Source organism: Elephantulus edwardii, unplaced genomic scaffold (assembly GCF_000299155.1).
Source record: "Elephantulus edwardii isolate Elephantulus edwardi_28Jun2011 unplaced genomic scaffold, EleEdw1.0 scaffold00349, whole genome shotgun sequence".
Lineage (NCBI taxonomy): Eukaryota > Metazoa > Chordata > Mammalia > Macroscelidea > Macroscelididae > Elephantulus > Elephantulus edwardii.
The window spans coordinates 1,938,085-1,944,372 of record NW_006400099.1 but is presented as its reverse complement, the minus strand read 5'-3'; the positions used below and the strand labels follow the sequence as shown (position 1 = coordinate 1,944,372).

At 39.4% G+C, this 6,288-nt stretch overlaps 1 pseudogene; it reads right to left on the bottom strand.

The window, feature by feature from the left end:
* Positions 1-382: 382 nt before the first annotated feature.
* LOC102870259 lies at positions 383-984 on the bottom strand (annotated as a pseudogene).
* Positions 985-6,288: the final 5,304 nt, after the last annotated feature.

Below are 6,288 nucleotides of genomic sequence, written 5' to 3'. Positions count from 1 at the left end.
TTCACACCGCCCCCATAAAATTGTGTGACCCTGTGATTAACAGCCCTCGCCCTCCTCCCACACTTGAATCCTCATATTCATTCTACAATAGTGGTGTTTTTGTTTGTTTGGGGTTTTTTTTTTTTTGAGGTGCTGGACTATTTCTTTATTTGTGGAGCAGGAATCTGGGCACAGCTGTGCCTGCAGCGCCCTGTCCTGTCCTTGTGAGGCCTGGCCTCACGGCGAGGGCACTCATTTCCAGTGGGAGGTGCCCAGGAGCCCACCATGTAAGCAGGCAAAGCTCTCCCCTTGCTGCCTGGCCTTGTTCTCACAAGTTCTCTGCTGGAGGCACTCTGACAAGGCCTTCAAGGTTACTCTAGTTGTAAGATCTGTGGTCCGCTTCTCACATTTTTCCTTCACAGCCGTCGTCGGGCCTTCGGGGGCGGCAGCCATTGTGTGGGATGGGGGTGTTGTCTGTGATGGAGATCACCTCGAGGCCCCCCATGGTCAGCCCCTTGATGGCAGCCGCTCGCCCTGGCCCCAGGCCCTTCACCACCACTCGGACGTGGGTCACTCCCTTCCCGGTCGCTTTGGAGGCTGCGACGATGCCCGTGGTCTGTGCTGCGACGCCCGTGCCCTTCTTGGCATTCTGGAACCCCTCTGTGCCTCAGGAAGCACGGGCTAGTGGCTGGTTTGTGGCAGAGACGACCTGGATCTGAGTGTTGTTGTAAGACGCCTTAATGTGCGCAATTGGGATCCCCCCAAATTTCTTTCCTGCCCACCTCAAAGAGCTCTCCTGTCCTAGAACTGGAGGGTAAATGCTGAAGCTGCTGCAGCGGCGTGGAGCTGCGGGCGTCTCCTCAGTTTCCGTCTCGGCCGCCGCTTCTTGCAGCTGCTGGGCACCTGTGTGGACAGTGCGGTCGGCGCTTCGGCCACTACCCCAGTTGACCGTGGCCAAGCCCATGACCTCAAGAAGCGCAAACTTGCTGCCCGCACAACCTGCATGGTTTGATTTGATCCCAGCCGCTTCCTGTCCCTACAACAGTGGTTTTATACAGTATTTCCTTATGGGACTGAGGTATTTCACTCAGCATAATGCGTTTCAGTTCCTCCCAAGTTAGGAAGTAATTTACAAAATCATTGCTCCTACATGCTTTGTGATATTCCACTGTGTGAATGTACCATAATTTCTCAATCTATTAGATTGTGGTTGGACATCTGATCTGTTTCAATGTTATTGTGACGGTAAATAGTGCTGCTATGAACACTGGTGTACAAGTCCCTGTTTGAGTCTCAGTTCTCATTTTCTCAGGATATATTCCAAGCAATAGAATAGCTGGGTCATACGAAATTTCTATATTCAGCTTTTTGAGGAAACATCAAACTGTCTTCCAGAGTGGTTGTAACATTTCACAATCCCATAAAAATATGTAAGTTTCTGTCTTGCCACATCCTCTCCAACATTTATTAATAAATAATAATAAATAAATAATAAATAAGTAATAAGTTTAACAGGATAGTAAGTCTGTCCTGTTAAACTTTGCCACTGCTACTGGAGTGAGATGGTATCTCATTGTGGTTTTGATTTGCATCTCTCTTATTGCCAGTGATTTGGAGCATTTCTTCAAGTGTCTGTTAGCCATTCGAATATCTTCCTCTGTGAAAATTCTTTCCATGTCATTTGCCCATTTTGTAATTGAGCTATCAGTCCTTTTCTTGAGGAGTCCCAAGAGTATTCTGTAAACTTTAATTATGAGATTCTTGTCTGAGATGGTATTGCCAAATATTTGTTCCCAGTTAGGAGGTTTTATTTTCACCCTGTTGTAAAAAGTTTTTGATGTGTGCAGGGATTTAATCTTTAGAAGGTCCCATTCGTCAATTTTATCCTCTTCAGGTTGTGCATTTCTGACTGTATTTGATAATATTTTTATACAGTAGACTAGGCCTTCTAAGTTTAATCCCAGTTTGTCTCTTATGAACTTTATGGTTTGGGGCTTTACTCTCAAGTCTCTGATCCACCTTGAGTTGATTTTTTGTGTACAGTGTGATATGTGGATCCTGTTTTAGCTTCCTGCAGGTAGCAGTCCAGTTTTGCCAGCACCATTTGTTGATGAGGTTGTCATTTACCCATTTGATAGGTTTTATTTCCTTGTCGAATATCAGTTGACCATAGATAGCTGGGTCTATTTCTGGGTTCTCAATTCTGGTTCATTGGTCTATGTGTCTGTCATTGTACCAGCACCGTGCTGTTTTGGTTATTACTACTGTGTAGGTTTTGAGGTCAGAGAGTACTATGCCTCCCACTTCATTTTTGTTTCTCAGAAGTGTTTTGCATATTTGGGGTGTCTTTCTTCTCCAAATGAACGTAACAATTTCCCTTTCGATCTTGAACAATAAATTTGGTATCTGTATTGGGATTGCTTTGAATATGTAGATTGCTTTTGTTAGGGTTGTCATTTTCACAATGTTGAGTCTTCCTATCTATGAACAGGGCACATTTTCCCATTTCTTTAGGTCTTTTATTGTGTCTTTCAGAAAGGTTCTGTAGTTCTCTTTGTATAAGTCTTTTGCATCTCTAGTTAGGTTCACTCCCAAGTATCTCAATTTGTGGTTGACTACTGTAAATGATATTGCTTTCTTGGTTTCCTTCTCTGAGTTCTCTTAGTTACTGCAGAGGAATCCCACTGATTTTTTAGATATTGATTTTACATCCGGTCAATCTACTAAATTGGCCTGTTGTTGTTTTTAAGTGCTGTCGAGTCATAAATGACTTATAGCTACCCTATGAATGAAAGACCTGAACACTTGTATAACTTTCATCATTTCTCTAAGTTCATAGAGTTTCTAGAGGCAAGCTACTTCAGAAGTGAATGCCACTCCTGGTTCCAAGCTTGTTTTAATAGGGGTGCTCCACCAAACACTGTCCACCATTATCACATTTGACATATCAGTGTCACAGTGTTTACCATCACAGCAACCTCTGTACAGCAAATGGACAGAACAGTGCTATACCACTTAGAGTCAGACTGCGTCAGAATACTCCCCACCTGCATCCCTTACTGGTGAATAAGTGCCTTTTTAAATAGGAAGCCAAATACAATCAACTCACAGCCAATGGCCAGTAAATAATGCCACAGAGTCTCACCAGAGCCAGAAATCCAAACCTCTGTAGAGTCAAATTGCTTCAGAATACTCCCCACCTGCATCCCTTACTGGTGAATAAATGTTGCATTATTATTATTATTGTTATTAATTTTAATGAAAATTTACAGAGATTTTGGATTTCCATTCATTCATTGTTGCGCTTTTCTCCCTGCCCACCGCTCCCCTCCCGTTCATTCTTCTCTTTGAAAATGAAAATAAAAATTCTTTCATTTTTATACAATCCCTCCCCCCAAGTCCACTCCACTATGCAGCCTTTGTTCTGGACTCCTGGCATGACAATAATACCTAATCATAGATACCTTTCAAACAGTTCTTTTCCTCATCTGTTTCAATGCAGTATACATTATTTATTCCATCTTTCTCAGTTTCCCCCCAAACCCAATGTCAGTCCCATTTTAACAACAGTGGCACTATGCAGTATTTGTCCTTTTGTGACTGCAATATTTCACTCAGCATAATGTCTTCCAGGGACATCCATTTTGAATAATATTTCATGAGTTCCTTGTTTTTCAATGCAGTATAGTATTCCATTGTGTGAATATATCACAGTTTTTCTATCCATTCATTTGTTGATGGGCACTTAGGTTGTTTCCAACTCTTTTTCACCATAAATGACTTTTTAAATAGGAGCTCAAATACAATCAACACACAGCCTGTGGCCAGTAAACAATGCCCAGAGTCTCACCAGAGCCAGAAATCCAAACCTCTGTAGAGTCAGACAGCTTTTCTACCTGCATCCACTAAATTGGCCTAACTCTAAAAGGGCTTTTTTGTTGTTGAATCTTTGATGCTTTCTGTGTACACAATCATACCATGTGCATATAGCAATAGTTCAACTATCTCTTTGTTGCTCTGGATGCCTTTTATTTCCATCTCTTGTCATATTGCCCTAGCAATCACTTCCAATACAATATTGAACAGAGGTGGTGGCAGTAGACATCTTTGTCTGGCCCCTGTTTGCAAGGAAAATACTTTTCGTCTTTCTCCATTGAGAATGATGTTGGCTCTTGATTTTGGATATATACTTTTGACTATGCTGGGGAAATTCCATTCCAATTTTTCTGAGTGTTTTAATCAGGAAGGGGTCTTGTATTTTGTCATAAGCCTTTTCTTCATCAGTTGCTAAAATCACATGGTTTTTGTTGTTTACTTATTTTTTATATGGTGAATCATGTTGATTGTTTTTCTTATGTTGAGCCATTCTTGCATACCTATTATGAATCCCATTTGGTCATGGTGGATGATTTTTTTAAAGTGCTTTTGAATTCTATTGGCTAGACTTTTGTTAAGGATTTTTGCATCTATATTCCTGAGAGAGATTGGTCTTTATATTTCTTTCTTGGTAATATCTTTTCCTGGTTTTGATATTAGGGTAGTGCTTGCTTCATAGAATGGCTCTGGTAGTGTTGCTTCTTTTTCACTTTTTCGAAATAGTTTAAGTAGAATTGGTGATATATCCTCACTGAATGATTGGTAGAATTCACTGTGAAGAGATCTGGTCAAGGACTTTTCTTATGGGCAAGTCTTTTTATGACCTTTTCAATTTCTTCTTTTGTTATGGGTCTGTTCAAGTGCTCTATGTCAATCCTTGTCAATCTAGGTAGGACATGAGTTTCAAGGCATTTGTCCATTTCCTCTAGGTTTTCAAGTTTATAAGAATATAGCTTTTCATAATATTCCAGTATTACAAATTTAATTTCATCTGGTTCTGTTGTGAGGTTACCACTATAATTTCTTATTTGAGTTATCTGTGTATTCTCTATATTTTTTCCTTTTGTTAAGTTTGCCAGGGATTTGTCAATTTTTTTTAACTCTTTTGAAAAACCAGCTCCTAGTCTTATTGATGGTTTCAATTGTTTTTCTATTTTCTATCTCATCGATTTCTGCTCTTGTCCTTATAATTTCTTCTAAAGGCTGTAAGATTAGATTCTTGTTCTTTTTCTATTTGATGAAGGTGTTGAGTTAGATCATTGATTTTTCTTCTTTCTACCTTTTTTATGTGTCTACTGCTATGAATTTCCCCCTGTGGACTGCTTTTGCTGTTTCACAGAGGTTTAGGTAAATTGTATTTTTATTTTCATTTGTTTCAAGGAACTTTTTTTGTTTCATTCTTTATTTCTTTTCTAACTCAACCATGTTCTAGCAGAGTTATTTAGCTTCTAACACCTTTCTTGAACATAAGTTGTTTCATGAAATTCTGTGTCACCAGTTCTTTTTGGTATGCCTTGCATCTTCTTTTGATGTTTATTGGATCATTTAATATTCTGCCCATAGCATCCTTAACTATTGCAACTAAAGGCTTGAATTTTTTTTCTTCTGTTCCTTCAGCTTAAAAATTGCTGAGGGAATTCAACACTTTTTATTTTCTAACTCTAGCTCTTCGCACATTTCATTATAATATTTTGTTTTGTCTTTCCGAGGAGCCCTTTGGAATCTCCTGTTTAGCTATTTAACTCCTTGATTTCTTCTCTTTGCCTTGGCTTCTCAGCATTATAATGCAATATTCAGAGTATCTTCCAGCATCAATCTTGGTCTTTTCTTCCTCTTTTGTTTTTGTTTTGATCTCTTGCAGTCTTCATGGATAATATTCTTGATATCCTCCCACAATTCCTCGGGTCTTTGCTCATTAGTGTTCAAGGCCTCAAATCTTTTCCTGTTTTTTTGTTTGTTTGTTTGTTTTTTGGTGTGTTGTGGTTTTTTGTTTGTTTGTTTGTTTTAATTCAGGTGGGATAGAGTCAAGGTCAAATTTTGCTTCTTGTGGATTTTATTTAGCTTCAGTTTGAACTTGTATATAAGTAGTTTATGGTTGGTTCCACAATCAGAACCTGGCCTAATTTTCACAGCTGATATTGAGCTTCTTCAATTATTCTTTCCACAGATATAGTCAATCTGATTTTGGTGAAGACCATCACATGAGGTTTATGTATATAGTCATTGTTTGTGTTTCTCATAAAAGGTATTTGCAATGAATAAATCATTGACTTTTAGTTTTTAATTTCCTGGCTACTGGTACCAAGAGTGTTGACTGTGGAGCCAAGCAAACTAAAGCTGTGTACAATCTCAGTCTCTTCACCATCCATCCTGATGCTGCCAATTGGCCCAGTGGTGAGAATCTTTGTCTTCTTGATATTGAGCCTCAATCCA